This window comes from Cupressus sempervirens, chromosome 9, assembly GCF_028749045.1.
Source record: "Cupressus sempervirens isolate cs-2001-9-10 chromosome 9, ASM2874904v1, whole genome shotgun sequence".
Classification (NCBI taxonomy): domain Eukaryota; kingdom Viridiplantae; phylum Streptophyta; class Pinopsida; order Cupressales; family Cupressaceae; genus Cupressus; species Cupressus sempervirens.
Genome location: NC_143126.1, coordinates 504,353,280 through 504,366,548, shown reverse-complemented (window position 1 = coordinate 504,366,548; position 13,269 = coordinate 504,353,280).

Below are 13,269 nucleotides of genomic sequence, written 5' to 3'. Positions count from 1 at the left end.
CTTAAATTATAAACAACTTCATAATTCTAATTGATTAAAACAATTAAATTTTATATAGCTCAAAAAGAAAGTTGTAGATTTGGAATAAAAATTTGAGAAAAAATATTGTAATATATGTATAATGTTGGATACAATTAGAAATGTATGAAATTATATTGCACCAAATTAGTTAAAGATTCCCAACATAAGTGAAAAAAAAACTTAAATTATAAACATCTTCATAATTACAATTGATTAAAACAATTAAAGTTTATATAGTTGGAAAAGAAAGTTGTAGATTTGACATAAAAATTCAAGAAAAATAACTTTGATGTGTGTATAATATTAGATAAAATTAGAAATGTATGAAACCATAAAGATCTGCCAACCATCTTTATTTTGGAGCAACACATCCCCTCTATTTTGGAAAACAATGCTTTGTTATCTTCAACAGGAACATATCTTACAGTCAAGTGATGCTTCCTTTTTAGAACAATGGAATTACCACCCCTCCTCATGTAGTTAATAACTTTTTAAGTTCATCCAAAGGCAAACTACACGACCTTAATTTACATAGACCTTGATATGATTCACATCTGCAAAAAGATACATTTCCTCATCCTAAGGAGTCAACGGTACCACGGATATTTTAAATGCTAATATATAGTCTATTTTGAAATATCTCAGGAGCATCTCTCTATCCAAATATTGAGAGTTGAAATTATATAGCAACGTCATTCAAATATTCCAATGTGGCTGAAGATTACATCCTTCCCTTCAACATTCTCTATATTCGTAGTCCAAAAAAAGCTGGAAAAAGGATTTTGACAAAATAAATAGAAATGGTGTTTATTGAAAATCAACAAGAAGATATGCAGGCTTCCTGGGAAGGAAAGGAAACTATCAATGACGCCAAATACCTTGGTATGTTTTAACTTTTTAGCTTCATTGAAGTTGTTGAATTCTATTTAGTATAGTGATTTACAATAATAGAAGGAACTAAAGATGTACTTACCATATTTAGAATTGAAGTCCTGTACTCTTTACCTATTCTGCAACACATTAAAAATCTCACCACAAGCTGGTGGTTCCCCAAATGTCTTATTCATCAAAAATGGGAAACCATATTTGTCTAAGTCGAATAACTCATTTTTTTTCAGTGGTTTCTATCAAGATAAACTATTGTCAAATTAAATTTATGAGAGACGCTACATATATTTTTTGATCTAAGCTTTTTGCAGGAAGATATTTTAACAAACTTTTTGGATAACTCCATCGTTATCTTCAAAATAAGTATGCTAATTATCCAGAAATATTACAAGAACTTTATAGCTATGGTAGTGGTGAAAGAGATTCAATTTTTCTTATGCAGAAGACGCAAAACTTAACTGTTTGTTTTTCATGCTACAAAACTGGAACACAGATAGGAATAGGGTAAAGAGAAGAGGGGTTTTCCTTCTAAAGGAAACAATGCTCCACATCTTTTGTTCCAAATAGTAGCATGTCATTAAACATAACTAATTTAACACATCAAAGACAAGCACCATCAAGGAGCAGGAAATTACCTATTATGCAGAGTAAAGCCAAGGAAATTACCAACAATTTAAGCATCAAAGATGATGGTGGAGATCAAGTGACGTTGAAATTAGATGAACACCAATCCTTGGTGGCAACAACCCCATTTCGGCATGTTGATTCACACCGGGTTTATCTTTGAGGAGATTAATGTCGACGAACATGAGAACGTTGAAATTTCTTGTGAAGTTTGGTCAAACTGTTATTTAGAACGCTTTCAGGCACAATTTAATCACGTTCTAGGTTCCTCTATTTTTAATAGGGATGAGAAAATGTTTGCTAGTGATGTGTTTTTCACATGTCACACATAATTCTGCCGAGTTTTGTTTAATGAGGAAATAGCAACTACTATATATAATTTAATTTTAAATAAGTATAGTATTATATTTGTTTGTCTATTTAGTGGAGATAGAGATAATTATTTTACTAAGTACAATTGTGTAGCAGTTAGAATATGTCTAATTGGAAACTTAAATAGCTTTAAAAATTGAATTAGTCCCACAGAATTATTTTTTAAGTTAAAAATGTATTTCAAGTGAAAGTTATTAGCTATCATAGTGCACTTTTGTAGCAATTGTGAATCTTGAATCTTATATTGCTGAAAAAATTTAAAGGTATTTTTGCACTGAAATATAGCAGCTCTTAAACATGGCATACTGAGAGAAAAAATAAGCTTAGAAGAAGCAAGTCAACTTTGACTATTTAATACTTTTATCCTAAGAATTAAGCTTGTGTGTGTGATGTTGAGAATTAAGCTTTAGTGTGTGGTGTTTGAGTTTGCATTGAAATATTCAATTAATATTAGATAATAAAATATTATTGTAATAAATACAAATTATTATTTTTAACTTATAATTAAGTATATTTAGTATTTAACTCCATGGGATATAAGTCTTTTAAAAGAAGATTTCATATATGACATAATTGATTTTCATAATAATATAACCTACTTCTTCTCAAATGAATATTATTACGATATATTAGTTTTCGATAACATTCAAAACAATAACTAAACATTTATAAAATCAGAATTGAAGACCTTTTTCTTATAATACATTTCACATACTCTTTTTTTAATATTTTACATAGATATTTATCATTATTCCTTTTATTTTTACATAAATATTTATTATTATGCATTGATAATCATCTTCTATATCTTCTTTTGTTATCAAGCATCCTAGTTCCAACTCCTACATGCAATTTTCACAAAAATTATCTTAGATTTTATCTTTCAAGAAAACTGCGTCTTTCTTGCTACTTCTACATAGGATTTCTAAGTAAACATCACATATTACTGAATAATCAAAACTAGATGATTCTTTGTAAACTTAAAATTTTCCTCTATAAATAAAAGGTTTCTCTCTGCAAACAAATTTCAGCACCCAAAGTTGTGGCCGATCCTAAAGAATGACCAAATATTAAGAAATATTAAGAAATCGGCATGAAGAAATTTGATAATGATTGTTAATATTCCCTTGACCGATGATTATTATATCCATTTCTTACAAGAGCTTCTCCATGAGTAGTGTCCCATTTACATTATATCTACTGCTCGTGCTCTGCGTATTTCATGGAAAGCTCTGTGTTTTCAACAAATGCTTACATTACTGAATAAGGTATAATATTTACAGGCTACTTCAACCCAAAATCAATTGGTAAATGGCAATGGAATAAGATGTATGTTAAGCTCTTGAGAGGCAAAGTAGGCTACTTATATCACCACTTTTATTGCTATTTAGTGTCCAGTACCCGGACTTGGACCAGACGGCAGTTTATTTCTCAATATGTTTCCTGATGATCTCCAACTGCTCTTGACACCACCATCGTTAATATATGCATGACCAACTCCTGGGCTTGGCCCTGAAGGCAGTTTGTTTTTCAACGTGTTTGCAGATCTCTCGATTAGAACCGGGTGTTCGTGTAGGGAATGAAGGGGTTTAGATGAATGCTTGTGCTTGTGCTTTACCATTCTTCGCGCATCTGCAATCTCAATATTACAAAGTATTGTGATGAGGAGGAAGAGCATCAACAATGTTTTCAAGGCCATATAATTTCCTCTACACATTGTTATTGCAAGAGACCACAGCCAAAGTAGAATTCGACGAATCTGGTAAATGGCAGATGACAAATAATTTCTAATCTGGTGCTCAGTGAAGTTGTGTACAAAGAAATGAAGGCATCGATCTGATATATATAGAGAGAGGGAATGGAAAAATATGTGGACTCGTTTGTTTTGCAGGCGTATGCAGTTACGTTTATGATGAAATATTGAATAAGTCAATCTTGACCAAGCCTTGTGTGCAGGAGTAATGCGCAAGCTTCGCCGTTTTACTAGACAATTTCTCTCGTAAATTCAAATAATCAAATTCAGCCACGTTGTCTGACATTGAAAGATAATTTGAGTTGTTTCGCTTGCTGACAAATTTCGTTCCATGCTGACTTTTTCTTTCACCTGCGCAATGTCAAAGAAGAACAATGGCAATAAAATGCTTTGAATATGGAATTTGATGGTAACCCATCTTTCAGATGAATATGGACAGATGAGAGGGTAAGGGTATTAGGCCTATTACTATTTCAGTCAGATTTTCCGAGGGGTCTTACGCCAGGAATACTGTGCCAATCAGCTTTATCGTCATTCATTTCGTAGCGTCTTACCACGTCACGACGGTTTGGGAAATGTCTATTTTACCACTTACAGTTGTCCATAAAAAGAAAAGCGCAATTCGTACAATTTGTGCTTCCAGATAAGCAAAAGAATTTGGTGAGTGTCTCCCCTACCACTCTTTCAAATCATCATCTTATCTCTATTTTTGTTAGCTTCGGTCCTTCCCCGATCTACAACAATCAAGGTAATCATAAGTTCATCCTCAATACTAGTCTTCTAGAAGATGAAGACATCCTTTCTACTATTTCCATAATAAGACTTATCAATAAGTCTCATTAGCCCTCCTTATCTCACATTGATAGATGGAATCTGGATATTGCTGCTTGGCAGAAGTTACTCAGAACTGTTGGTCAAAAGAAAGCCAAGGACTTTAGATTTAAAGAGTCTTGGTTGAATAATAACCTTTATAATGCTGAGATGGCTATTCAAAACAATTTTGATGATCCTCACCTTTGTCATCAACTCACTCATGCTAAGAATTCTCTTAGGAAGCATCAACATCATAAAGCTATGGGAGCTAGAGTTCGATCAAGAGCTCATTGGCTCCAATTCAGGGACAGAGGTAGTAAATTTTTCTTCAATCTTATTAAACAAAAGCAGGCTAAAGAGACTATTGACAAGTTGTTGATTAACAACCAGATGAGTACTGATTTGGATACTATTAAGAATGAGTTTGCCTGATTTTATGAGGATCTCTTCACCTCCGAGGATTCTTAGGATGCTCAAACTCTTAGAGACCAATGTAGATGTCTTATTCCCAAAAGAATATTAAATATTCATGCTTCCTCTCTTGGGTAGCCTTTAACTCTTGAGGAAATTGAGCAATCCATTAACTTTTTTAGTAATTATAAAGCCCTTGGTCCTAATGGTCTACCTATGGAATTCTATAAAACTAATAGCAAATGGATTTGTAAAGTTCTTGATATTTACAATGAAGCCATAAACACTAGAACTTTGGGTAGAGACATTAATTTTGGGATTATCAAACTCATTCCCAAGGAGGGTGATAAGTCCCTTATTAAAAACTGGTGACCCATAACTTTGCTAAATCTCTCATATAAAATCCTTACTAAGATTATGGCTCGTAGGCTAGAAAACATTCTCCCTAAGTTCATATGCACTTCCCAAATAGGCTTTTTTAAATGTATATTTATCTTAGAGAACTTGCTCACTAGTTGGGAGGCTCTTGACTAGGCTAAACACACTAATCAAAATGTTGCTATGTTTTTACTAGATTTTGAAAAGGCCTATGAAAAAGTTGAGTGGAAGTTCATTAATATGATGCTTAATGCTTTTGGGTTCCCCTCTTTCTTCTCTGACATTGTTAAAGTGCTCCTCAAAGATGCTCATGCTCAGGTTGATGTTAATGGATCATTTTCAGCCCCCTTCCCTTTGGGAAGATCAATTAGGCAACGCTGCCCTCTTGCCTCAGCCCTTTTTGTTATTGCCTCTGAAGCTCTTTTCTATATTCTTAGGGACAACACTTTATCCCGTGCGGTTAAAGGTATCACCCTTCTTGATGGTAAGGATATTATCAATTGCCAATTTGTTAATGACAGTTCTCTATTTTATGAAGCCTCTGAGTCTAATTTTGAAGCCATGATCAATAAACTTAATTTCTTTTGTAAAATATCTAGAGCTTAGCTATCCCATTCTAAATCTATTTGTCTTGGATGGGATAGAAAACCTCCTGATTGATTTGAGAAATTTGGTTTCCAATGGGGTGGCCCATCCAAACTTGTTAAATATCTGGGTATCACCTTCTCTGTTGAGCCCTCCTTAAAGGAGATGTGGAGCTAGATCAAGGATAAGATCCATAATAATCTTAATAAATGGCACAATAGATCTTTGTGTCTTGTAGGTAGAATACAAGTGTCTCCGAAAATCCTTTCTTCTTACAACATATACTATCAGTTAGGCTAAGAGAAAATCCTATGAACTTAAGTTGGTTTAATAGCCATTTGTATATCCTTTAACAGGGTGGCATTCCAAGTGAATGTTCTAAAGTCCTCTAACTAGGCCCACTTCTAACAAGGTGGTTAAATCCTTTAACCAGGTCACATTAAACAGTGTGTTGCAACCTTTAACAAGGCAAGCCTTTCATAGGGCATCACTTCAGAAGAGTGAAAATTGAGTAGCATGTTACTAGTGGTTTTTCCCAAATTGAGTTTTCATGTAAATCACTATGTTATGTGTTGATTCTTTAAGTGTTATGCTTGCATGTTGATTTATAGTAACTTGTTGAATAGGAATGTTTAAGCTTGGATGAATGAATGGTTGAATGGGCTCACTACACTTAGTGAAAAGTTTGAATTGGACATATGGACCTTGAATAATTGATTCACCTCCCCGCCCTTGTTATTCTAAAGCATTTATAACATGTGCATAGACTACAAATATGGTCTTCTCTATTAATGTGGTGGTTAGTCTGGGCTCGTAGATGGTGGGAACCAACCCTGAAAGATCCTAGCATGAATTGAAAAGCATGGCACCAACTTTGTGATAAATACTTGGGTCGAGCAATAATTCCATCCTCCATGTCCCAAAATTGCTTAGCATAGAATGTCATCCTCAGACTTAACCCCTTAGGGGTTTCGGTCCAAGTCATAACAAGGTACTGTCTATAGATGTCAAGTTTGATCTGTTCGTTCAACTCATGCTTGGAAGGGAGAACATAAGTAGAAGTGTCTAACAAGAACCAAAAGGGGGGCAAGTGATCAATGTCTATCTTGATGGAGCTCAAAGGGATGTGACTTGGGCATACCAGCAGTGGGCTCTCACAGAGGTGTCAAATCTAGCAAGCACAACTAAGGAGAAGTATGCAAGGTAAGAGTATTTTTCCTAACCATCAAAGGAGTCTACAAAGCAATGAAGATGGTGGACAAACCATATTAGGTCAAAAATAGCCCCCAATCTAGAGGGATGACCTTCAAAATCAGCCATAATGATACTGTGGGATATGGAGCGATGACATCTGATGATCCACCAAAGAAAGAGAGTTTGAATACACTCAATGGGGGCCCAGTCTAAATCAAAGAAAGAAAATAAGATTTTCCTGATCTTTGAAACTACTACTATGACAAAAGAGCTGAGGCAAAATAATTCCTCTAAGAGAACTTTCACTCACCTAGAAGAATAGGTTCTGACAGTTGCTAAATCCCTTTATGATTCAATTATTCTTCCTCCTCTAAGTTATACCAACTTTGGTTCTAACTTATTCCTAATATTCCAACCAAATTAAACTCTCTTATTTGCCAAAAGACAAAAATGAGTCAGTGCCTGAGGTTGATATCCCTTCTAGGCTCAATACCCACGAGTTGGCCTTAGCCTCTATTGTTGAGAGGACTGAGATAACCAACACTCCCAATTAGTCTCTATTTGAAAAGAGTATGTATTTGGGTGAAGATATACCTTCCATGATGGATATATCCCCATATAAAGATAAGGAATGTTCTTTTATTGAAGTTTCTAATAAGCATACTAAAAAGAGAAAAGAAAGCTAATAGAAATTTAGCTAATATAAATGCTTTTAAAAGAAAATAGGGGAACATTCTTAACTTCTTTAATAGGTTGTATAATAGTAGTAAACATTGTCAAAAGTAATTTTATGATAAATATTCATAGTTGGAATGTAAGAGGATTGGAGATGTTTGATGAAAATTTATTGTTCGAAGATAGTGTAGCAAGCTAAAACTTAAAGATTTTATATGTCTTGAAGAAATTAAATTTGTTGGATTCCAAGGTCACACAATTTTAAACTCATGTGGTATTAGGCAATATCTCTCTATTTGAATCATGAAAGGGTTAAAGGAGGAGTGGCCACTCTTTTGGGACCTAACCTAGATGAATTTACTATTAACAAAGTTGTATGTCCCTATTAAAGAGATTTTTGGATACTAATTAGTAAAACTAGTATGATCTTTGGGATCCAAAACTTTAATGTTGCAAATGAATATAGAGAGAGGGCTTCATTTTGGCAATGGGAAAAATCCACTCTTCCCAAGACTTCTTATGTTCATTGGTGACATTAACATGATAGAAAATAGTGAGGATAAAATAGGAGACATTATCTTTAATTGGAAAGGAAATGAGTTGACTTTTTGGAATAAATTTAAAAGGAGATTTAATGTTCTTGATCCCTTATAAAAGAGGAAGTATGAGCTACAAGATATTTTATTTACATGTGTAATAACCAATAAATGTTTGAGAAGTTGTCTATTGCAGACTTGACAAGATTTATATAGACCCATATTTTTCCTCCTTTCATGTTGCTGCTAACCATTTACTTGTCTTAGTAGATCTTGCCTCTAAGTATGGCCATTCACCTACATTTTCTACCATGTGTATTAAAAGTGATGATCCTCCATGTCTTAAAGCTATGGTTAGACCTTTTAAAGTGAATATTTCCTCCCCTTAAACATCAAGATACTTCTAATGCTATCCATATGGAACTTCATAATTATCTAAATTGGGTAATCATGGAAGGGACTCATTCTAGCTTAGAAGAAGTTCTTTCAACTTGTAGGAAAGAAAAGAAGTATGGATATGAATGTTGCAATGATGTGAGCTAGAAGAAAACTCAAAAGTCTTGAAAGAGAACTGCGAGGCAAAATTGATGATTTAGACCTTGAAATTGAATTGATAAAGACTTGAAACTATTTTAGGAGAATAAAAAGTCACAAAATCCAAGAGGGAAAAGAGCTTGATCCAGACTTAATTGGATCCATGAAGGTGAGTGGGTCTTCAAGTATTTATTTCATATTTTAAAAGCCAAGAATAAAAGATATTTAATTGAATCTACCCAAACTAATGATAGTTATTCTTCTAAACCAGACACTCTAAAGGAATCCTTCTTCAATGAACATGGACTTGAAAACCAATAAGCTCTTGATAGATGTCTCAATGTGATCCCTAAGAAAATTACCACTATAGAAGCTGAAAGACTGAATGAAGAAATTCTCTTGGAAGAAGTCAAATGGACAATTAACTCTCTAGAAAATGATAAGTCTCATTGACTTGATGGATTCCTAATTGATTTTTACAAAGCTAATATAGATTGGGTAAATATGGATCTCCTTTCACTGTATGAAGATTCATATGATAGAGGCTCTTTAGGTGAGAACATAACCAAAGGAATTATAAAATTGATTCCCAAAATTGGTGACAAAAATCAAATTAAGAATTAGGGACAAATAACATTAGTAAATATATCAAAGTAGATTATTGCCAAATTGTTGGCATGAAGGATTGAAGATATGTTGAATAAATTTATTTTAGTCACTCAAACTGAGTTTTAACAAAGGTAAATATATTCTATATAAAAAAATTATTATAAGTTGGGAATCTATGCGTTTGGCCAATAAGAAGGGACAATATGTTGCAACAATTCTATTAGACTTTGAAAAGGCCTTTGACAAGATAAAATGGCATTTCAGCATGGGTATGCTTAATGCTTTTGGCTTCCCTGAGTTCTTTTATAATTGGATCCAAGTTTTATTTAGGCTCTCCTAGATAGTTATTGATATGAATGACAATCTTTTTTATCCTATCCCTCTTAAAATATCAATTAGACAAGGCTTCCCTACTGCCTTCTCCCTTTTTGTCACAATTGTTGATACTTTATTCTATATCCTAAGAACTCATTGTGTTGGTTTCCCCTATAAAAGGCCTTGTTCTTCCAAATGAGGATGTGCTCATTAACTCTCAATTTGTGGGTGATACTACTTTGGAGTTACTAGAGTCTAACTTTACTACTGCTATGCATAAGATTTACTTCTTCTATTTTGCTTCAAGTTCCAATGTTGCATCTCATCATTTTTCATAGGCTTCTCAAAATTCTCTCCCATGTGGATCAATTCTTTGGGTTGGTAGTGGAAAGGCCCTTATACCATTGTTAGGTATCCTAGCTTTCCCTTTTCCATTAATCCATCATTCAAGGACATGTGGCATTGGCTTTTTGATAAAATTTAGAAAAAATATCTAAAGTGAAAAACTAAAGATCCTTCCCTTACTGGTAGAATAAAAGTTGTTCAAAAATTCTAGGTTTCTCATCATATCTATTTTTATTCTACTTGGCTATTCGCCAACTATCAAATGACAAGATTCAAAGGATTAAATAAGATGCCTTTTACTATCTAATGGTATGGGTAGCAAGAAAAGTCATTGTGTGAACTAGAATTGGTGTTGTAAACATCACTATCTTGGTGGGTTGGGTTTAAAAGATATCAAAAAACATTCAATTTCACTTGCTTCTAAGTGGACACTGAAAGTCATACAGGGTGATGAACAATAGAAAGTTTTAATTAGGGATATTGTACAATTTTATACTATTTATAAAATTAAGAATTAGAATAGTACTCCTTTCTGGTGACATGTTGCTGGGGGATTTAAATTTTAAGATATTTGGCTCTAACATATTTTCTACTTTGCGGAATGCATGGTCTCGTGTTAAGGTGCTGCTCTTAGGGAGAACTACTATTCCTACTCTAATATATCTCCCTCCAATGTTGTGAGCGATAAGTCTATTTTGTAGGGTTTGTTCCTAAATAATAAATTTGAAGATGATAGATCCTTCCACCCTTTCAAATATTTGGCATGAGTCAAATAGGCTCCAGAAATGTTGATCCTAATGAGGTTTATTCAAAGCTCAATATCTACTGAGGATTTGGCACTACATTTGGCTACAAGTGCCAAGCCATGGAAATGATATAGAAAATTTCTCCATCCATATTAGTATAATGAGAAGCTAAACAAATTCCTTTGGGAAGAATATATGCAGGTGATCTAATAGAAATATTTTTGATATGTAATTGTAGCTTTGATTGACATCTAAATTATTTATTCACCCTTTATTAACGAGTCCAAGAATAAAAAATTAATAGCCATAAATAATAATTGTGATGCTAAAAGAAAGTGATAATGAATAATAAAAAGTGGAAAATAAGCATTTTTCATCTATAATCCAACACAATGCAGAAAGTTGGCCCTATCCATGCTTAAACATTTGAATGATGGATATCAGCCAAACCCCATCATTAACTCAAGTGATGATGGAAAGTGAGTGTACTTCTTAGAATACTTCATGAATCATTGCATTAGGTGGCACAATGATGTGAATCTATGCGGATGGGAAAACCATCAAAAAATTTATCATAAAGTTGATCTTTAGCAAGATTTTGTGAAGATTTTATTTTGGGATTTTATCACTAGGAGCATTAATTGTTTATATAAAAGGATTAGAGGCATGGATTTGATCAAAATTAAAAAACTAACAAGGAAGGATTGCAAGGAAATTTTTACAAAACCTCACTCCAACTATACTTGGTGACAATTAATTTGGGAAGGAAAGGTATTGATCACACATACCACTGAGAGAGGGTTTTTGAAAACTGTGAAACCTTGTGATCTTATGATGGGCTCTGGTTGCCATCAAATTTTTAGCTTAAACATGAAAACCCTAATCTATCGTGGGTGCCACAATTTGGTCTACAACAAGGGGATGTTAGAAGACTCTAAGAAGTTGGTGGTTGATCTTGGTGAATAAATGGGTGCTAGTGACCAAATTGAACTACTGAAGATTGAGGATTATATCAAAAAGAGTGAGGTTGCATAGGTTTACCTATGAGAAGGAGGTTTGTTGTCGTTCACGGAAGGCATGGAAGAGCATGATGAGCACATCTCCATGCAATTCATCAACTGTTGGACTGATAGGAAGCTAGACATTAATGGGATGAAATTTGAAATAATGGACGAGCTCATCACTATGGTTGGAGAGTTATCCTTGGAGGGCAAGAATTGGTGCAAGTAGGCCAAGGTGTTTGATGAAATGAGTTTGAGGAAGTTCTTCCAACCTAAAGAAGTGTCTGTTTGCATGAGATGTGGGTACACTAGAGAGGATATATCAAAGCCCTGGGATGTGATTTTTTATGCTATTATGTGGTATATTACTCTTGAAGATTGGTTCCAGGTACTATAATACTACCACTTTCCAATTCTCAACCACTCTAGGAACTAGGATTTCCTTTCCTTTCCCACCTTATTCTAAATTCCATCAAAGACTATGTTTTTAAGGCTAGGAAAAAGAAAGAGGGAAGCAAACCTTTCTTTATCATCCACCACAGCTTCATGAACAAACTTAATGAATATCACCTTGCCATAAACCCATCACTTCTTGTCAATCTATTGGCTACTATTACTCCCAAAGTTTCCACAAAACGTAGCTCTGGCTTAGGACATAAAAAAGGTGAAAAAAAGAACCTAGTTTTGAGGTGAAAATAAGTGTCATTGAGTTTGACATGGACATAAGGAGGAGCAAGAAAACTACTAGTAGAGTTGGTAAACTGCTCCAAATGGAAAAACTCAAAACCTTGCCTAAACAAGATTTTAGTTCTGAGTCCATTGAGAGTGAGAGAAAGCCCACTAAAAGGAAGAGGCAACACCCAGATACTAGGAAGAAGGGAGTGTCTAGCCCCTCACATATCTCAAACACCTTGGAAGATATCTCATCCTCGAATAGAAGTGTGGGGCAGGATATCACCTCCCCCATGAAAGAAACTCTAAAAGGCAGGGGGAAGAAAGGGAGACATAGCCATAGACAGATTCAAAGAAAATATTGACTAGAGAGTCTAGAGAATTCGACGAAGGAGCTTACGGCTAGCCACATTGGTATTTGCCAAAAAAATTGACACCTTGGCAGAATTCACTACGAAGGTCATGCACTCTACTACCACCACCCTCTATTTTCTGTAGGTAAACAAGGACAACAAAGATATGAGAAAACAGAGTGAAACTACCCACTCCATCTATGGTTTCTTGGTGGAGGATTGGTTTAAGACATTGCTTGATAAACCCATCAAAGAGGATGGGGTGGATTTGAAGAGGGAGGAGCCTGAGGAAAAGAAGCGGGAACGGGGAGAGAAGTAAACAATTAGCCCTTGGTTCTTTGTTTTTTGATTTTTTGTTATGGTTTGGATCCTATTGAACTTGGTGCCCTGTGGGGTTTTTATTTTGTATATGATCATGAACTAGATTAGTAGAAGCAATAAGTT